Source organism: Urocampus carinirostris, chromosome 1, assembly GCF_059441175.1.
Source record: "Urocampus carinirostris isolate Australia breed hairy pipefish chromosome 1, RoL_Ucar_1.0, whole genome shotgun sequence".
Classification (NCBI taxonomy): Eukaryota; Metazoa; Chordata; class Actinopteri; order Syngnathiformes; family Syngnathidae; genus Urocampus; species Urocampus carinirostris.
The window spans coordinates 13,068,228-13,088,527 of record NC_142349.1 but is presented as its reverse complement, the minus strand read 5'-3'; the positions used below and the strand labels follow the sequence as shown (position 1 = coordinate 13,088,527).

The window sequence follows — 20,300 nt, the reverse complement described above, 5'->3', positions numbered from 1 at the left end:
GTAAAACAGTACCACATAAAAGCATTAAACAAGAATAAGATAAAACTAAATATACTTAATTTGCAGTAGGAAAATGAAATGAAATAAAATAAATCACTTCTTCTGCAACAACTGTTTAGAACTAAGAGTCAAGAATATCTAAAAATAAAACCTGTATGATTAAAAATAATGCCGCAATTATGCATACAGCTTTTTGACTTTACCAATAATTCCATTTTGTCATTTTTATGAGGGACCTGACGTTTGAGATGAACATGCTTGGTAATGCAGGCTTGCGGTCATTTAGGTTACCTATCTTCCGGGCCTCTCTTCTGCGTTCTCTCTCTCCAGCGTCTTCGGCACTTGCCTGGGATGACCATACACTGTGATCCGTGCGATCTCATTATGTCGACTGGGATGTTGTATTTCTGATAAAAATCGACTTTGATCAGCAACGTGAGCCTTAGTCCAATGTTGATTAGTTTGCTGCGGCTATACAATGTGTTAGCGTTGCAGTACGCCAATGAAAGACTGCCAAAAATAAACAAAAACAAGGCCTGCCTAGAAGGCTGAGAACCGCTGCACCTGTGCACGCTGCCATCCTTCTGCATTAGCTTTCCTTATTGCTTACTATCCAGCTGTTCAAACCACTTCCATTTTCTTAGGTCAAGCTCCTACTGGATTTGTTCATCAACAGCAGCTCGCCAACTGAACACGGGATAGAATTACGGGTAGCCATAGCTCTAAAAAAAAATTTTTTTTTGTTCAGGTAATCTGTGGACTCAATGGCAGCTTGGTTTCATCTGAAGAGCTCAGGAATGATCCTATTTGACCAATCAATGGTCTGCAGCGACTGACGTTCTTCACCTATTAGTGGTCGGCACTGGTTTGACCTGAGGCCCCACCATCCAACCCTAATTACAAGCCTTGATCCAAATAAAAAAAAAGAATATCCACGTCTCAATGTATTAAATAAAAGGATTTTGTAGATTAAGCGAGGCAGAATTGCCAATATTCATTTTTTTTTAAAGTACAAAATGACTAGCAAAACCAAATCACCTTCAAACGATAGCATTCATTTTAATGCTCAAATAGCTGCATTTCTAATGAAATCCAAATTCCTACACTTCACAAGCTTTGTCTTCCAGTTAAAAAATAAAATAAAATCCATACCTCATTTTCTTAGCTTTTTCTGTGTTTGTGATGTAAAATGTCAAATGTTCTGCGTTTATATAGCGCCTTTCAAGTCAATGAAGACCTCCGAAAGCGCTTTACAATGTGCTTCACACTTTCCCTTTTTACACACACTAACTAACCGATAACAGTGTCAGCCATGCAAGGCAACTACCTGCTTATCAGGGGTATGAGGGATTTAGTGTCTTACCCAAGGACACTTGGACATATAACACGGAATGAAACCTGCGACCTCTTGATCCCAAGACGAGCGCTTTACCTCCTGAGCTACTGCCTCCCCAAATGGTGGCATAATTGTGTTCTATTGCTTCAGTCAGGATTTTGAATTCATTAGGAAATGTCTAGTATGGGATTGTAAGAGAATAAACAATAGATTTCCCCTTTGAATTTGTGAGATGCAAACTTATACTGGTACTTGTTGTTACATTACCGCAGTAGTGGTGTGACGTTAAATGCACTGATATGTTATTTCTGGATCTGAGATTTACAACATGAACTACTGGTAGTCCCAAGCACAAGTTTAATGTTAAAGACACCTGTAGTATAAATTTGTTACTCTCCTCTTGGTTTGTCTCACCATCAATTGCGGTCTGATTCTATTCTTTAGAGGCTACATTCTTCTAATGTGACAACCTTCGGGGAAATTAGCTAACGAGTTGACAAGAGCAGTAGCCAGGCGTCGGTAAATAGCAACTCTGGCGGACTGAGTGGAGTGAGGTGCTTGGTGGGGAATAACAGGTGTTGCCCAGCTGTGTCTTTGGCCGTGATGACATAGCACTCATGTTAGAAGGCCATCAGCAACAGCAGCAGCAGTCCGCTAACTTTCCCAACTTAATGTTTATGACACGGGTCAGCATTTCACCCACTGGCCATCAGTCACAATGGAGATGCAAAGAACCCCCCCAAAAAGGAACAAAAGAGTTTAAATCGAATTGTCTTTATTGTCATATATATACGTATCATGCATTGTGTTCTGAGCAGACAGCACTGAGCAAATGCTATCAGAGAAGGAGTTTGCGAGGGGTTTGTGTTTTGGCGGGCGCGACTGTGTGCGCAACAGTAATAGGCTGGTCTATGCTGTCAGTAAAACAGCTAAGGTGGGCGGGTGCACAAGTTACTGTGTTCACCCCCAAAAAAGAAACTGTGGAGCATGGCTACAGCTGAGCTAGTATTTTAGCGACTCGTTAAATTGAAAAGATATTCATCAGTTAAATTACAGTCAGAAGAGATCAAAGAAATGGGGATCACCAGAGGGTGTCCATCCATGAAGCAGACTTGAAACCCTGGTGTTGCGTACCCGGCGACTCGGTTTAGGTTCAGAGGACACCTGGATGTTGCCATCGAGGGGGGATCCGCTATTGACTATGATGGGGCATGGTTGCTATTGAGGTCAGGGTAAAAGACAAGTCATCCCTAGGAAACTAGTGAGCTGCCGCAGAGAGGACGAGTGGGGTTGCTGAGGGACGGGGCAGGAAACACAGAACTTTGACGATATGACATGCCCCATGGCCGTTACCCTGCCAGTGATGACTCTGCCGCACTGCCCAGACTCGCGCACGCCCCCTCCCTCCGTTCCACTTCAACAGGCAGCACACAGGGAATATACTCTCAGCTCAAGTATGCCTGGTTCTTTTATTCTTTATTTGTTTTTCATTTATAGAAACAATTAAGGCAAAAACTATTTTTTTCATAGCTCATACTTGAATTTGTTAGGCATTGTGAGTTGTGCGGAGATCAATTTGAGCTACAGAACACCCCCCCATGCTGTGTTTCCTGTACTTTCCTCCCACATTTCAAAAACATACGTATCAGGTTCATTGGCAGTGTTGAATTGTCTTTAGGTGTGAATTGGTGAGTAAATCGTCTTTCTCTGCGTGCCCTGAGACTGGCTGATAAAAAGTTCAGGGTTCCGCCTCCCCGCTGCCCGAAGAAGGCTGGGATGGGCTCCAGAACTTCTGCAATCCTGGTGAGGATAAGCAGTGCAGAAAATAGATGGAATTTTTTGAATACATGTGTTATGCTTAGAGATTATCCTCTGTCATCTGTGATTAACATATGTAGGTGTAGGCTACTTAAGTAGTCAGAATGATAATAATAGTGAAAACCAAAGCTTAAGCTTTTTTACATTGCAATATTATTATAACTCGGACTATTCTTTTAAGCAGTACGTTGTAATTGTTTTATCCTATTAATTCTGAGTTTTCTCTTCAATGTCTTTATTACATGTTTTACCCTGGAGTGCCATGTCTAATCTTGTTGCACAGTAACACAGAGGTGATGAATGAAGCAGTAGTTTTGGGGGGTTGAAGAAGAAAATAAAATAAAAAAAATAAAAAAAGCCTTTTCCTTCTTTCAGCCGCTCGGCAACCCTCAACCCCAAACTCAAGGATGCTTTATTCCCCAAACCGTGAGAACCTGTTTTTTTCAGACTGGACTTGTTAGGCTTGCCCAGACAGCGATATTGATAAAGATTCACCTCCTTCTTTCTGCCTCCGGCATACCCCTTCCGCATCAGACGTAGAGTGTAGCCCTGGGCCGCCAAGCAGAGCTGTCTGGCTCCATCCAGGTGTTCATCAGCCTCACTGAGCTTTCAAGCATTGTTTCACCACCGGCTTGAATCGCACCACTGAGGCCGGCGGGCTCCCTTCGGATTGAAAAGGTTGTCACCCCTTTTTCAGTGTTGTGGAATGAGCGGGGGATGGGTGTGTGTCACAATGTTATAAATTCATTCTTTGTTGAAGGAGTGGGTGGAGGGACTGGTGGGGGTCTACGCAGGCCTATTCAAACTTGGGGGTGGGGAATGTGGTAAAAGGGGCAAACACAATTTTTATGTAGATTTTCCGATTGAATGTGGTGGTCACAGAAAAAAAAACGAGGTTAATTTTTGTACTATGCCAATATTTTGTAAGTGCTTCAAGGAACTGAATTGGTTTTCTTCTACTCGCATTTGAGTTAAAAGTCATATAATTCAATGCAACACGTGGTATTTGATTATTTTTTTGATATTCGTTTCTGTGGGTCATTAATAATAATGAAATAATAACACAATTTTAAAGTAAACAATATAAACTTCCCAGATCAAGGCCAACATTGACATTTAAAAAGCAGTCGTTTATAATTCAAACGGGAGTAAAAATAAATGAATACAGAGATCCCTCAGTTTTAGCGTTTATTGAGGACCAGAACCACCCGCAAAAAGTGAAAATCCGCAAAGTAGCGTCGCACCTCCATGAAAGTCCCCAAGTGTCTAGCTTACCTCGAAATGGCATCCTTACTCACAGAGAATAACTATTGTGAAAAAAATAACAACTAAAGGTCTACCATTTAAAAACACAGAACTCAGAATTGCAGCTCGATCAATGGTCTTTATTGTCATTATACCTTGTCCAACTAAATTGGCAGGATTCTCCTTTCAGTGCAAAAAAGCAATTTAGAGAGTGGCCGGCTGGCTGCACACTAGCATCGGGTAACCCTAGATTAAGCCAAGGAGCACCCGCTGGTGTTGCGCTCTTATGATTTTCCTCAGAGTCCGGTTAATTGATGAATTTATTTTTAATGTAATGAGCCACTAAAAGCATTATGGCGCTATGCTCCGCAGTTTGTTTTGGGAGGCAGCCACTTGTTCGCCTGCCTGCTGTTTGACTGACAGCATACACTAGCCTATTACAGTCACGCACTTAGACATCACACCCACCCAACGAAAGGGAGCCCTTCCTAATCCACCCGCCCCCTCCCCCATCGGCCTGCTGTCTATCAGAACACAATGCATATTTCTAAATATCAATAACAATAACGACACAATTGATTTAATTAAAAATCCGCGAAGCAGTGAACCAGCGATAACCAAAGCGCTCCGTAGCTATGGATTTCCTTCCACTTAATCAGAAAACTGTTTTTCTTTAAAAATACCTTAAAATAGTTAAAGCAGAGTGTCTTAAACCTGCGCACCGTGAGCAAATTGCAACCTCGATGATGATAGTTTGAGGCCCCTGCCTTAATACTAATATTGTATGATAACGCGACAGTTTTATTCATCACTGTATTGTGTCGTTTAACCAAACTGGCACCGAACATATAATTCATTGGCCTAGCCTTTAGCAAGGTCAAGTCTCATTTACTGTATAGCCTTTAATCACAAAATGTCTCAAAGGACTGCACATGTTTGCAATTACCCCATTCCCTGATCTAAGGTTTTTGGGTACCTGTAGCATTAAGATGGCAGATAATGTCAACTTGTTCAAGGTGAGCCTCATGTTATTTAAAATAATTGTTAATCCTTAGAGCTATAGGCATTTTTCAAAAATGCGTGGTTCCATGATTTTACATGCGTTTGTCTTTTTGCTTGTTATTTATATCAATATTTTTTTTTTTTAAATAAGTGAAGTTTTTAACCAGTAGGAAGCACTTAAAAAAACACATACCTTTAAGTGCAGCCCATGTGGATTTTGGATGAACTTATTACTAATTGATTTTTTTCATATTATTTCTTACTGTTTTTCTTTTAGGTTTTTAGATTTTGTTTCGGTGTGTAAAATAATTCAAAAAAAATATTTTTGGGAACTGCGCTCTTTTGTGTGGAAAACCTGATTTACCCCAACAAAGCTACGACGACCCATAACTAAATTATGTTTGAGAGCCCTGGTTTAAAGGCATATTATTTGATCATGGCTCTTTAGGCTATGAAAATCGAATGTTTGCAATTTTACCTCCTATGAACAAGATTATACTATTTCTTAATCATACCCTTTTTATTCTCAACTCAGGAGGTGTCATTCACCAGTTTTGGTGGTAAATACTCCATTAACAAAGCCAAACAAAATAAAGGTGTACAAAACATTATAAAGATAATATAATTCTTCTTTATCTACTTTGGTAGGTTGGTGAGTTGTTGTAATTCACGATTAATGAAATCTTCTGGAGCGCATGAATGTATTTCTTGTAAAATAATCTGCTCTGAATTTGAAAAGGAAACTTACCATCTTTGTCAGCAATGCTCAATTAAGAAATGACCTTTCAAGAAAAAGCAGCATCAATAACCTTTATTTTTATTAAGACAGAAAAGACTACTCCTGCGGCTCAACAGTTTTGAGTCGATTGAATTATTTTAAAGGTTTTGGCATACATTATTGCTCTGGCTCCATATGAAGTGCCTAAGACAGACGGATACAATTCTGTTGACAATGCAGTGGCCTAGTTTTAAAAATTGTTCTCAATCTACTTGACAAGGTTTATAAACTATTCCGTGTTTTGCTAGCCTCACTAATGAGGTACAATGTTGACAAACCGTGTCTTCTTTCATTTGTCTCCATATTAAGTTACAACAGATTAACATTTTGAATCATCCCGTCTATCTAGATTTAAAGTAATCAATATAGAAATTCCATATATAATGACCTGAGTGATAACTAGCTAGACTCACCCAAGTGCAGATTTCATTCATCTTCATGAAATATTCATGTTTGTTATTAATGAGCACACATCTGCAAATAACACTTTACCAAGGCTAACAGAATTTGCACTTGAGAGAAAACAGTGTTTTTTATTCGTCTTTGTATAAGCTATTAGTCTGCTGTTAAGCTTTCTCATTTGGCATTACAATTTCCTTTCGCAAATGAAGACTTTCGCAAATGAAGACAAAAAATTGTTTGAGACACTTCCACTACATACCAGAGAAGTTTTCGATTCAATACAAAGATGCCGGGAAAAATCCTTTGATTGAAAACATGTTAGTTGACCAAAGTTTGTGGTCCATCCATTTTTATATTACATGTTTTTTATAGATACATATTATAAATTCAAAATGAGATGGAATTTATAGTCACACAGAACAGGCAGCAAAATTAAAGTTTAATCAGATGACCGGTATCCCATTTAGTTCAAAGACAGAAACGTTAATACGATTAATGTTCTTGCTGCAGCTTCCAGTGAAATGAAGCTGTCTCTCATTGTTAGTGGCACAGAGAAATGTAGAACACATTGTGTTTCGCCATTTTTAAGCGTAAGAGACATTTAACATCTTTTTACTTGACTTGTACTTTTTTTTTACTATGATTGAAGACAACAAACAGGTCAAACAAAAAAATATACAAACAAAACAACATAGACAGAAACGATAACATCTGTTCTCAATCTTTAAGGACATGCTCGGAAAATAATCACATCACATAGAGATAAATATAAAGTTTTTTTTTTAAACATGTTATCAAACATTAATATTATGCTCCTCAAACATCAATATAGTACGATTACCAAAATTTGAACTTTGTGTTATTAGTACAATATCAAACTTTTGTGGCTAGTTGGTGTTTATCCATCCATCCATTCATTTGTTCTCATAAGTTTTGGTTGGGGCTTGGCACCTTTTTGGAGTATCCAATAACAATCCAAATCCAGGAAAAAATGTTTTAGGTTAATGTGCTAATAACCCATTCAACCCCTGTCATTGATCAATGTCATTATAAGATTCAGAACATTAGATGGTCTTATGTGGTTCAAACTACAAGGCATTAAAACAATTTAAGTATAGTGATTACCATAGTCTTCAATGGATTATTAAATTCCCAATAATGCATGATATTAAGAATGGCATCATCTGCAAGCATTTGTCTTGGCTGCAACTTGCAGTGTCAGCAACAATGCCATTGATTAAAAGAGGGGGAAAAAATCATTACATGGACGGGGGAACATGGTTGAAGCATTGTCAGATGAGCCAAGTTACAGTCCACATAGTATTACTGGGATAAATGAGCAAACTTCCTTCAAGGTCCTGAGGCCATGTGATCTATTAAGGCGCTGTCGTCTCGGATGGTGAATTTCACAGAGCAAGGGAATTTGGGGAGGAGAGAATAGTTATGCTGACATACTCCTCTCCGTGCCATCCCTCGTCCTTGTAGAAAAGAGGAGGGTGGAGAAGAAGTGCACCCAGAGGCTGACTTGGCTATTCCTTTGAGCTCTGTCATAAATCCCGCAGAACATTTCTGAACATCTGTTGTGGATGATTAGCTCCGTGGCTAGCACAGTTTGACCAAAGGGAGTTGGTATGGGTGTGTTTAGGGACTGTGTGTACTCTTTGATTCGCACATTAAAAACCTTGCATAATACGTACTCTTATGCATTTTTTCCCAGCCACTGTAATTGTCATCTATACTTTTTCAGGCTGAAATAGGCCACATTTTAAATGATTAAAAAAACATCCTTACTCACTTTTAGACTCATCAATTTATTAATGAGCCTTTTGTTTTTGAATATGCAAAAATGTTACTCATTTTCACAAGCGTGCCAGGTTTCATAGGTTCCTGTGCCTTTTTCGGTGAATTCAGTTCTTAAGAGTTTTGTCTGGCTTCTCCCTGGCAAAATTAGAGATTCCGTATCATAGAATACTGTTCTTTTTGTATTTTCAGTCTTTTTTGATCACTCAAACATTCCATAATTTTGTCAGTAGGTAAAAAAAGAATTGTTCCAATGCTTTTGCTCATTTGAAGTATTACACCATCTATTTTACCAAATTTCTAACTTTCAAGTAAATACAAGTCATTAAGAATTACTACATGTATTCCACAATTTTCCAACTAAACATTTTCTTGTGCATAAGAGTTTTCTCTCCAAATCCTTTGGAATTGTATGCATCTAAACATTTAACCAAAATGGCATTACAATAGGTAGTGCAACGCCAATGTATAATGCAATATGCATACAATGTTCCTCTGAAATGTTTAATAGATGCTACCAAATATTGATCGAACTGATCCTTTAGAATTTTCTTTGGGGTTAAATCATGGCTACCAAATTTCCTGCTGCTCAATGACGCTGTTTTCAGTGACCTGTTTGCGCACACGCCAAACATATGTCTGATTGAAAATGTAGAGTACAGTTTGATTAGTGCAAATCTTAATGTTATCGTCTATGAAGCAATTTTAAAGAACATTTTACAAACTCCAAAATCTGAATTGACCTGCATTCTGTTCATGGCCATAGAACATTTGCACCCAAACTTTAAACCGAGGTTTGCACCGCGTGTGTTAAGGGGACAGTGTGTATCATTTTTTTAGTGTGGTAATCCAACAAAAATGAGTGCTAAGAAGCAAAAGGAAGAATACAAACTAGGGAGACTCAAAATGACCAAAACTCAACATTTTACTTTTTGGGTACCAGTAGCAGCAAGGCAGGGGATAATTATGTCCGCTCCCTTTAGTTGTTTTTTTTAGTATTTTTTTTTGACTTACATGTTTTTTCAAAAAAATGTATATTTATTTAATAGTTTTTGTACTGTTGCTTATCAACTAAGTAGGTCTGCAATGCAAGGGGAGGAACCATTTGATAATGGCTGAACTATATAGTCTTTATTGTGTAAAGTATGACTGTAAAGAAATTGCTAGTTACATCTTACTGGTACAGAATGCAGTGTTCCGGTTTATTGCCAATCAGCACAATCTACTGGGAATGTGTCAGGGTGAAATTTGTGCTGTAATGACCAACGTGAGGCGCCAAAGATATTTTCATTGTCTGCTTTATCATGTCAAGTCCGTGTACTGGCTCAATTTCATTAGTTTTCCTTCCACGGACATGAGTCAACACAAAACAGTGTGGCAATCGTCTCTACCCTAGAAAAACCCAAACAAATAACATTTCATCATAACATGGCTTGGACTTTTTTTTGAATATAGGTGCACTGCTAACGTGCCTCCCATTGGCTCTGGCGCAACAAGGTAAAGCCCCAGGCCTCCTCCCCCTGCTCTACAATGAAATGTGAGACCAGTGACATCACACAGTGGGTTTGGCTTCTCCCATGCCATTGCTGAGCACCCTCTCAGTGTGTGAACAAGCTCTGCTCTCCGAAGGATCTTTCCCAAACGACACACTGCCTTCCGTCTGGAATTTAACATGCAGAAGATGACAACTTTATTTTTTTTACCGTTTTGAGGAATAACAGAAGAGCATCTTGACAAATATTTTGAGGGATAATCCTTTTTTGTGCTATTGGATTGCCTTTCCCAGGATTAGCACACGCTTCCCTTTGGAATAAGTGCCTGAAAGTGAAAAGGAATAAAAGCACAATTTATTTCTGATTGACATGAACGGGTAAGTGCTACATTACCAGACGTTATTTGAATAATTGATAGTACATAGGGTGCAGGTGCATTTTTAAGGAACCGTTGCCGAGCGGCCAATTTGGGTCAGAGGAAAAGTTGTTGCTTTTAATCAGCATGATAAATGTAACAAACTAAGATGATGTTTCACACTCGAGCAGTCAGGTGTTTTCTCCCTTCAGTCTTTTTTGTGGGCTTCCTTTTTGTACTTGTTCACTCTTGCTTGTTAAGCCAAAACAATAGTATAACCTTGTCTTGGCTTAGCTCTATTGGCCGGCTCTCTGGCAAATTGCTCCGTCTGCTGCGAGCCCTCCCCAAACTTATTCAAGGGAACTTTGAATAGATGGGGGCCATTGAACGTCCCCTAGCTACCGCTGCTAAGGTGAGGCACCCTGCCGTTTGTGCTGCGTTTGGGCCTTCGCCGGGGCCAAACAACCTGCTTTTCCAGTTGCCTTTTTCTCCCCGGGCAATCTGGAGGCTAGAATTTCAACGAAAGGAATTCCAGTCCCACTTGGAAAGAGGGAGACTTTGAAATCCCAGATAATTGCAGGGGGCAACACGAAAGTCACCAACTTTGCTTTTGATCGTTGTCGAGACTTTAGAGTACTGTATAAGCTTGCACAGAACGCTTTATATGTTTTAAGAAACACACTTACAAGTACATCTACAATCAGTAGTATTTTGCACAGTTGCAACATTTTCTTTTTGTCAGGATGTTGGTTGTATTTATGCCCCTGTAATAATTAATTTCACAATACATTTGCTGATCAAAATAATATTTTCTAAAACCGTAAGAACCTAAAACCTGTAGATTTAAAACAAATGTTTGTTTTTATTGTTACATACTATTAACATGTAAACATTATGTACACATTTACACTGCAAACATGTATTTTTTTTCTGTTGGAAGATATGTATGCTCATTTTAGTTTTTTTTTGTAAACTGTATTAAATGTTTAGTAACGTTTTTAATCCATTTACAGTTGTTATTTTTGAGAAGAGAAAAAAAGTAAAATAGAAAAACAAATATTCAAATTGTTAAAAATTCATTTTTCTATTAGAACATATTATTGCTTTTCTTATTTTTCTGTTTTTATCAATGTATCTTTGCTGTGTAATGATAACATGGGACATTGTTAGACTTTTTGCCAGCCAGTTATATGTCAGTTTTCTGTCAACACCATGGCAACTTTGAATTGGAAAAAATGCTATATTTGTGAGATATCGTGCCTAAAAGGACATAAAAGTGACTTATATTGTCACATGGGTAAACTATGACCTTCAGGGGGAGAAAAGGATCCAACTACCACAAGACGGCCGTTAGAATGTCTGTTGAACTGCTTAAACAAAGAATACAAAAAGCCACGGTCATTTATTTAAACAAAGCCAATTCCTGTCCACCCTGGGCTGACCCAAGGGTCAAACCTCACCCCCCTATTTCACCTAAACCACTATGGTCAGTTGTTTGGAATGTTGGGGTGGAAACAGCCAGATACATTTAGGATGAAGAAGTCACTTTTTATCTTTATTAGATCTCGTGAAAACAAATAACCTTTTTTGACTTGAAGTTTTTTTTTTGAATGAATCACACCTAGTCTCAAAGGCAATATGCAAATTTCTTCTCGGTGGGATCCCTCAAAAGTAGTTATAAACAGGAGACCATAGATTTTTCTTTTCAACCACATTTCTCATCACTTGTTATTTGGATGGATGTTTTTCAGCCTATAAATGCGTGATTGATTTACCTGAGCACTAATCTCCCAGTTGGGACATCAGAAACGGTATCTTTAGAGTCACAGTTGGATGCGTGGCACGATCAGACAAAAAAAAAAAAAAAAAATACATTCATTGGTTTACTAGGTCCATATAAACGAAACGGATATCAAGATAACATAAACAAAATGGTCTGTTCGGTCAGAAAATACATAGGGCAACGTTTCAACTACAGTTCACACTTACCGAAGCCTACGATCTGAGAGTGCCGTTCTTCTGGTGATTCCAAGAGCAAAGAAGTGTTCTGCTGGTTAGAGAGCGTTCTCCATCCGGGCACCGGTGCTGTGGAATGCTCTTCCCCCCGAGATCCGATCTGCAACCTCAGTGCAAATGTTTAAATCTAAGCTTAAAACTCACTTCTACTCTATAGCATATGAATAACCTACTCTTCTCGTCGGCTCCAAAACAGGGGAATGTATAATAATAATCTGAAAAATAGTCTGTGTAATATAGTGTAATAATCTGTGAAGCCCTTTGAGACTCTTCGTGATTTAGGGCTATACAAATAAAAATGACTTGACTTGACTTACGGTGTTACACAATCAGAACCTTCACGTCTCTAAGGAATCCTCTAAACTGAAGCTCATTAACAATCTAGCTTCACTTTAAAGACACTTTATAATGAAAAGCCACAGAACAAACTGTAAACACCCAAACATGTCAGCCAAGCACCGAGAGCAATTTGATTGGGTGAGCGGTATGGGTTTGGATGGATCTCGGCATACATAGTGCACTCCCCTAAATACATCTGTATCCTTCTTGTTTGAAGTATTTTGTGACATTTATACTAAACAACCATGCTTGCACCTGGTTTTGAGACCATTGTTTACGTTAAAGATGACAGTCAAAATGAGCCTTATTGATCTTTAGTAACTGGGAGAGAGAGAGACACAGTTTAAGTTGTATATATGTTGATATAGGGCAAAGCTTGGCATTATCATTATTTAAAAGATTTTATCATATCAGAACGTCACAGTGATAAAATGTACTTTATGTTAAGCTTTTATCTTGAGACCGGTTTGGTAGTTTTGTTCAATTTTGTCTTAAAATTTATTTTGTGACTCTCAAAAAACATCAAAATAGATCGAAATTATTTTGCTTTCATGGCTCTTTCAGTCAAAAAGGTTCCGACCCCATAAAATAGTACTGAACATTTAGGAAAAAAAGAATATTGTAATTTTATAATTAATCCGAATGCAAGTTAAAAAAAAAATTGGAAAACCATCCACAGCCATATTGACGTTTAAACATACCTGTTTTTGCATACACATGATTAGTGTCCCTACTTACGAACGAGGTTCCGGACGATCGTTTTTAAGTTGAATTTGTTCGTAAGTTGCTTCAGTGCTATATTTTATGTGTTTAAGGGTTATTTAAGTATGTTTAAGACTTGAATAAATAACCTGTATTGTTTTGTACTGAAAAAAATAAACCTTTCATAAAATCATATGCTCTATAGAGTTAAAGAAAGTTAAGTTTAACTTACTTTTGAAAGATGAGCTTCAGGAGGTCCTCCTCAACAGCATCAATCTTCCATATTCCGCTTTCATTTAAAATGAAACAGCTCGCCTCTTCCTTACACTTTACACCAAACATATTGAATGGATGCACGAGATATTAAACAATGAAAATGTCAAAGTTCTAAACGTGCTGGAGATACAGTATAGAATGTTTACACACAGACTAAGAAGAGGAAGCGGATTTCTTCTTTGGAGTGGACCTCTCACAGCTCCACCACACGCTGGTAGTGGCGGAAAAAAAGCACTTCTGTGATATCCTGTACTCAGAAAAAGGTGAACACAATAAAAAAATCTAACTTACAGCAATGTTTGACATCTCGAAAATGTTTTTTGTATCTACTGTTTTTTCGTAAGTCAAATGCTCGTAAGTATCTGCTTGTTTGTTACTCCTGACAGCAAATCTTCAAATCTCCTTACCAAAATAAATGAAACATTTAGTAATGCATTCTAATGTTTTTATTGAACTGAAATGCAGATATTTACAGCATTAATAGGGGGAATCCCACCACCATCAGATTCCCTGCGGTTCACAACTCTGATTTGCATCATTCAGATGAGTCTGAGACCTTGATGTCGAACATCCGTATTTGTGATCTGCCTCAAAGAAATCATAATTGTTTGCTTTTGCGCCAAAAATGAAACTGCCCGTCAGCAACATGGTCAAAAGTCTCTGCTCTGTAATGATGAGGCCTAATTGCCAATCCCTCCGTGTTGCGCTAAATAACGTGTTGAGGCAGTGAGTGTCGGCTGAACTCTGCAGATAGTCACGCATAATATCCCAACTTCAATCAGCTGCCACCAACTGCGCGGATGTGTTAGTTTTGTTGATAGTCACTTTCTGGGCACTGTTGTGACATTTTGCTCCTAGGGAGCAGCCTCATTGCTTGTGACTGCTTGCTGGGATGAGATGTATGAAGGGATGCAGAGGGGGTGGGTGGAGAGAGTGCGTGTATAGCAACAGGATCACTCCAAGGCGTGCATGGAGCTCAGTGAGTGCAGGAGTGTGGCTCCAAATGATGTTTGGTATATATCTTGACATTTTAAAAAAGTTGCTGAAAGAAAAAAAGAAACATTTTAAGAAAAAAATCCCAATATACTCGGGATTTTTGCATAGTTGCAACAGAATCCAAATACTATGTTTTGACAATGTAACATTATACATACTTGGAAACTGAAAGACATAAGATTACAGCATTGTATCATTCTATTTATCTCTTTACAGTATTTCTATGTTCAAATACTATTTAAATGTGATGTTAGTGATCAGAAAGAGGAGTGGCATGATGATGGGAGGCCGGGGACGGATTAATTGATTTTCAGTTATTTCGTATTGGGAACATTCGCTTGAAATACTGTATGCTTGGTTCTAGATACGAGCACAATTCGGGAACACATTCGTCTTGTTGGTAGAGGTCTGACCTGTGTTATTTTCGTGAAATATATGAAATAATTTAGGAATTAGATATTGCTGTCATTTATGTATGTATGTATGTATGTATGTATGTATATGAGTATGTATTGTCATTTTCATTTATATATTTATTTTCATTTATTATATATATATATATACATATATATATATATATATATATATATATATATATAAGACACTATTATTAATGAAAAATATTATTTATAGTCAAACACTGTTAAAGCAGTCCAAAACAATATAAAATTAGGAATACAAAAGGGTAATCTTGAACATCTATCTTAAAAAAATGTGAAAATCCTTGTTTCAGACATAAATAGCAAAACTTATTAAACTACACTACTTACTAGAGTAGAGTAGAATAGAATAGAATATACCTTTATTATAATTGTTACAAAATAGGTTGAACATATTGTGACAACGAAATTGGACGTGGCACTCCAGGTTAACATTTTACTGAGAGAATAAAGGCAGGAGGAAAGGCATGAACCCAGCACCACTCATTATAAACGGAGATGGTGTAGAGAGAGTCCACTCTTTCAAATTCCAGGGTGTGCACATCTCCGATGACTTCTCCTGGTTTGCTAACACCAGAGCGGTGGTAGGGAAGGCCCAGCAGCGATTCCATTTCCTGAGAGTGCTCAGGAAAAATCATCTGAAACAGCAGCTGCTGTTGTCCTTCTGCAGAGCCACAGTGGAGAGCATTCTGACATACTGTATTATGGTGTGGCATGGTGGGTGCACAGTAGCAGACAGGAAAATTCTTCAGAGGGTCATCAACACAGCCCAGAGAATCGTTGGTTGCTCTCTACCCAGTCTGGAGGACATTGCCCGCTCTCGATACGTCAGCAGAGCAAAATACATCATCAAGGACTCTTCTCACCACGGCCACCACCTCTTTGACCTGCTGCCTTCCGGCAGACGCTACAGGTCACACAAAACAAACAGACTCAGAGACAGTTTCTTCTCCAGAGCCATCACCACCCTTAACACACACTGCACAAAAAACTGAAACTCTTGCAAACACACCACCTCATACAGATGTAAAATTGTATTCATGCCTATGCTTACTTTGCACAATGTTGCCTATTTTGCACTACCGCATATTGCACTAATACGATCCCAAAACTGTATGTTAAAACCCAATGTAAATATCTTCTGCCTCTACATGCCCACACTTTCTTGTATGAATATTGTGTAAATTATTTTGTATCTGTTTTTTTTATTCTCTCAGTAAAATGTGAACTGGAGTGCCACTTCCAATTTTGTTGTCACAATATGTTCAACCCATTTTGTAACAATGATAATAAAGGTATATTCTATTCTATTCTATTCTATTCTATTACTATACTACAAACGATAAGAGAAACAAACAAAATGTCATCACAAAACCATAAAATGTAAAGATTATGCAGATACAATTATGCAAAATTAAAAAAATGCATCTCTTGGATCCAAACACAGTAGTTTCCTAAAGATTTATATAGTCTCAGTAGAAAGGTCAGTTCCAGTTTTGTTTAATATGTTCTTCTTCCTCCATTTTTTTAACAGCAAGGTTATTATTCGGAATCTGATTGCATTCTCTGAAAAGTCTTGTTTTGTAGAATTAGGGTCACACCTTTAATTCAAACCATAATACGAACTGTATGTAACACCCTACATGCCCACACTTTCCTGTGTAAATATTGTGTAAATCATAACCTCTATCTTCTTTGTTCCTTTATCTTATTTGTTTTCTTTTATCCTCACTGTAAAATGTGAACTTGAAGTGCCACGTCCAAATTCATTGTCACAATATGTTCAACCCATTTTGTAACAATGTCAATAAATGTCTATTCTATTCTATTCTAATGACTGGGAATTTCTCAAAAGAACCCCAAATCCTCTTTGACAGAATTTTGTATCATCAATATTTTTGGAATAGTTTAGTAGCTCAGGAGGTAGAGCCCTCTTCTTGGGATCAAGAGATCGCAGTTCGAATCCCAGCTCCTCTGTGTTACATGTTGAAGTGTCCTTGGGTAAGACACTGAACCCCTAATGCCCCCAATAAGCATTAGGGGTTACATGGCTGCACGGCCGCTATTGGGAAATGTGAAGCACATTGTAAAGCGCTTTGGGAAGTCTTCATTGACTTGAAAAGGGCTATATAAATGCAGATCATTTCATTGTGTTGTTACCAAAACCAAGGTTCATTATTTTTTTCGGATTTCTTCTGGTATTATAGTCAAATTGCAATTTAAATATGAAAAAAAGACTAAAAAAGTAGACTGTTAAATATATGAGGACACTTAATAAGTATGATGTGAATACTGCACATATTTTGGGAGTGTAACTCTTTCCACACTATCCAATGTGCTACAGTTTTTTGATTTATCGGATGTGGAAATCTGCATGGCGGGTGGGTGGTTAACGAACAGCCCAGCACACCGGAGGTCCAGGGTTTAATTCCAGCTAATACCGTGGCCTCCCCGTGCAGAGTTTTGCATGTTCTCCCTGTGCCTGCCTGGGTTTCCTCCGGACTCTCCGGTTTTGTCTCACATAGCAAAAAAAAAACATTCATGGTAGGTTAATTGGCCGGTCCACATTGTCCCTATGCATGAATGAGCGAGTGAGTTGACTCTGTGTGCACTGTGACTGGCTGGCAACCAGTTCAGGGTGTCCCCTGCCCACTGCCCGAACATAGCTGGGATGGGCTCCAGCACCCTTTGCGACCCAACTGAGGATAAGCGGCGTAGATAATGGATGGATGGATGTGTAAAGATTCAACTACAGCTCAGTTGAAAGGAATGATTTTGTTTTGACGGCACTATGATTTGACTAAACTTCTTTTTGGAGAGTAACCTTGTCATAAATGTCACTGTTTGCAATGGTTTCAATGGTATTATTAATATACACTTATTTGTTCGCAACTAATATCTTTATTAAAATGCACTTTATTTTACTAAACATTTTTCTATGGCTCCAATTGAAATGCATTAAATGAATTGTCTCTATTCATCACTGATATCATTGTTGTGAATTAGACATGACACTCTTTGGTAAACATACAGTGAAGCCTTTGAAGTGCTCAAAAACTGTCGAGACAAATAGGCTAAAACATTTACAACTTGGTGTTTAAGAGATTTGCCAAAGTTATAATAATAATAATGCATTGAAAAAGAATAGTGCAAAGTTACAATAGTGTAATGAAAAGAATTTCAGTAAGAGTTAGCAGCAACAATCCCCGAACAAGTCACAAGCTATATATATACATATATAAATAATAATTCGCAAGATATATGCTTTCACAGTTTTGTGCGTCAATTTTTGGGTGGTGATGCCCCTGGGGAAGAAGCTGTGTTTAGCCTGTTTGTTCTTGCTAAAAGGGACTCGTCGCGCCTACCAGAGGTCAACAGGACAAAGAGGTGGTGGATGGGGTGAGGAGTCCTTTATTGAGTTCATGATTCTGGTTTACACTAGTTCCACTGGTCAGTGTTGTCTTGTTGTTGCACTCCTTATTTATTAGTCAGTATTATAAATTTTACTCTTTAATCAAAAATAATACAAATCGACTTAGTAGAAAATATATAACCATCATCCCATTTTTGTATTACCGCCAGATCCTTGCACATTAAACGTGTGACATTTTCAGTCACACAGGCTGCTTTCCAGTTCATGTTGTTGAATGAAAAAAAATGGAAAAAACGTCTCGATTTATGGGCCTCTTTTAGTGCGGGCTCTTTTGGCAGATTTATGCTAGCGCTTTCCGACACCCCTTGTTTGTGCTCGGGCCTTCCCAATTTCTCCAAATGTCGGGTGTCGACTCCACGTTCTGCTTGATTACTTTATCAGCTCCCGTTGTCGCTGCTTCGGCGAGTTATGACCTCATTTCCATTAGCCCAGCCCACTGCAACAAAACACGTCTGACTCTGAGTATCATTAAAATGCTACTGTATGCAAAAGCGACCCATTTCTAATCTTGCATTTTCATACATTCTGCTCTTTCCGCTTTCCTTTTCTCCTTTGACACTGAAGTCGCTGGCTTATTTTAGAAAGATGGATGGAGGTTGGTTTCATTAGTACGCCTGACTTATTTATAGAGTGTGCAGTGCTGTTTTTTGCCTGTTGTAGCCCCTGTAAAGGATGCTGGGGGCTGATGAGACATTCCTCCCTCTGAGAGGTATTTTCATCCATTGAAGCTAGGGTGAAGAAGAGGGTGACAAACCAAGGACTGTTGTGACTATAAAGTCTGCACAGCCATGTACTATTGTCAGACTTTTGTTTTTGAAAGAAATTAGGCAAATTTAAACATTTGGGCAATAAAAAGTCCGTTATGAGGTCATTCTATGCTAGCCATTATCTCCGATGACGCTCAGGAGGTAAAGCGCTCGTCTTTGTATCAAGAGGTCCGAGGTTTGATTCCCGGCTCCTCAGAGTTATAATTCGAAGTGTCTTTGGGCAAGATACTGAATCCCTAATGCCCCTAATACAGTAGCAGGTAGTTGCCTTGCATGGCTGACACTGCTATTGGTTGGTGTGTCAAAGGTAAGTGTGAAGCACATTGTAAAATGCTTTGGGAGGTCTTCATTGACTTGAAAATGCAGACCATTTACTTTAATACAGATTGAAATATGTATGTATGTGTAAAAATCCATTGATATTTTCTGGTTAATGACTAAGAGAATCTTGAATGACATAGATATATAAAGTGATAGAGATATAGAGAGATAACTATACACATATAGATATACAGAGATATAAATAGCAATGGCTAAAGAAATATAGATTACAATATATATAGAGAGATAGAGATATAAAGAGAGATATATAATTGGTTCAAGAGGGAGAAAGAGATATATAAAGATTTATAAATATAGGGGAAAGAATGAAATAAATATAAAGACATATGTATATGGATACTTAAATCCTATATGTATGAAGAATCACATTTTCTTTAAATCAAGGACGACATAAAAACAATAGATATTAAAATATAATGGGGTTGGAGTAACCGGTTGAATTTAGTATATTTTGTAAAAAGCTTCTTTTTAAAATACATTTTGATGATTAAAATATTTATAGACTCAAACAAGGATTTGTTTTCTTTAAATGCATTATAACTTCCGTTGGGTTACCTTCATACAGTCAATATGAAGATAGCGGCAAAACATGGGGAATTCATCCTCCAAAATAACACACCGATACTCACATCTGATACACCAAAGCCTAGAAATATGTGTCCAGATTTTGTTTTTTATAAATCGCCTGTGTCCTACACATATCAAATTGTTACTCATACTTGAAATGGGGAAATGGTTTCATGAAAAGGACAAATGTTGT

The 20,300-nt window shown here is 38.0% G+C and overlaps 1 protein-coding gene across 11 annotated transcripts in view; it reads left to right on the top strand.

Moving 5' to 3' along the window:
• Positions 1-20,300, top strand: part of LOC148373607 (receptor-type tyrosine-protein phosphatase F-like) — a 317,971-nt gene that overhangs the window by 61,713 nt on the left and 235,958 nt on the right. The window contains exon 1 of one of the 11 annotated variants that reach the window (XM_088327224.1): positions 9,969-10,251. The exons of the other annotated variants lie outside the window; for them this stretch is intronic. The gene's annotated coding sequence lies outside the window, so the exon portion shown is untranslated. Of the gene's footprint in view, positions 1-9,968; positions 10,252-20,300 lie in introns of those variants that run through there. 11 annotated transcript variants of the gene reach the window in all.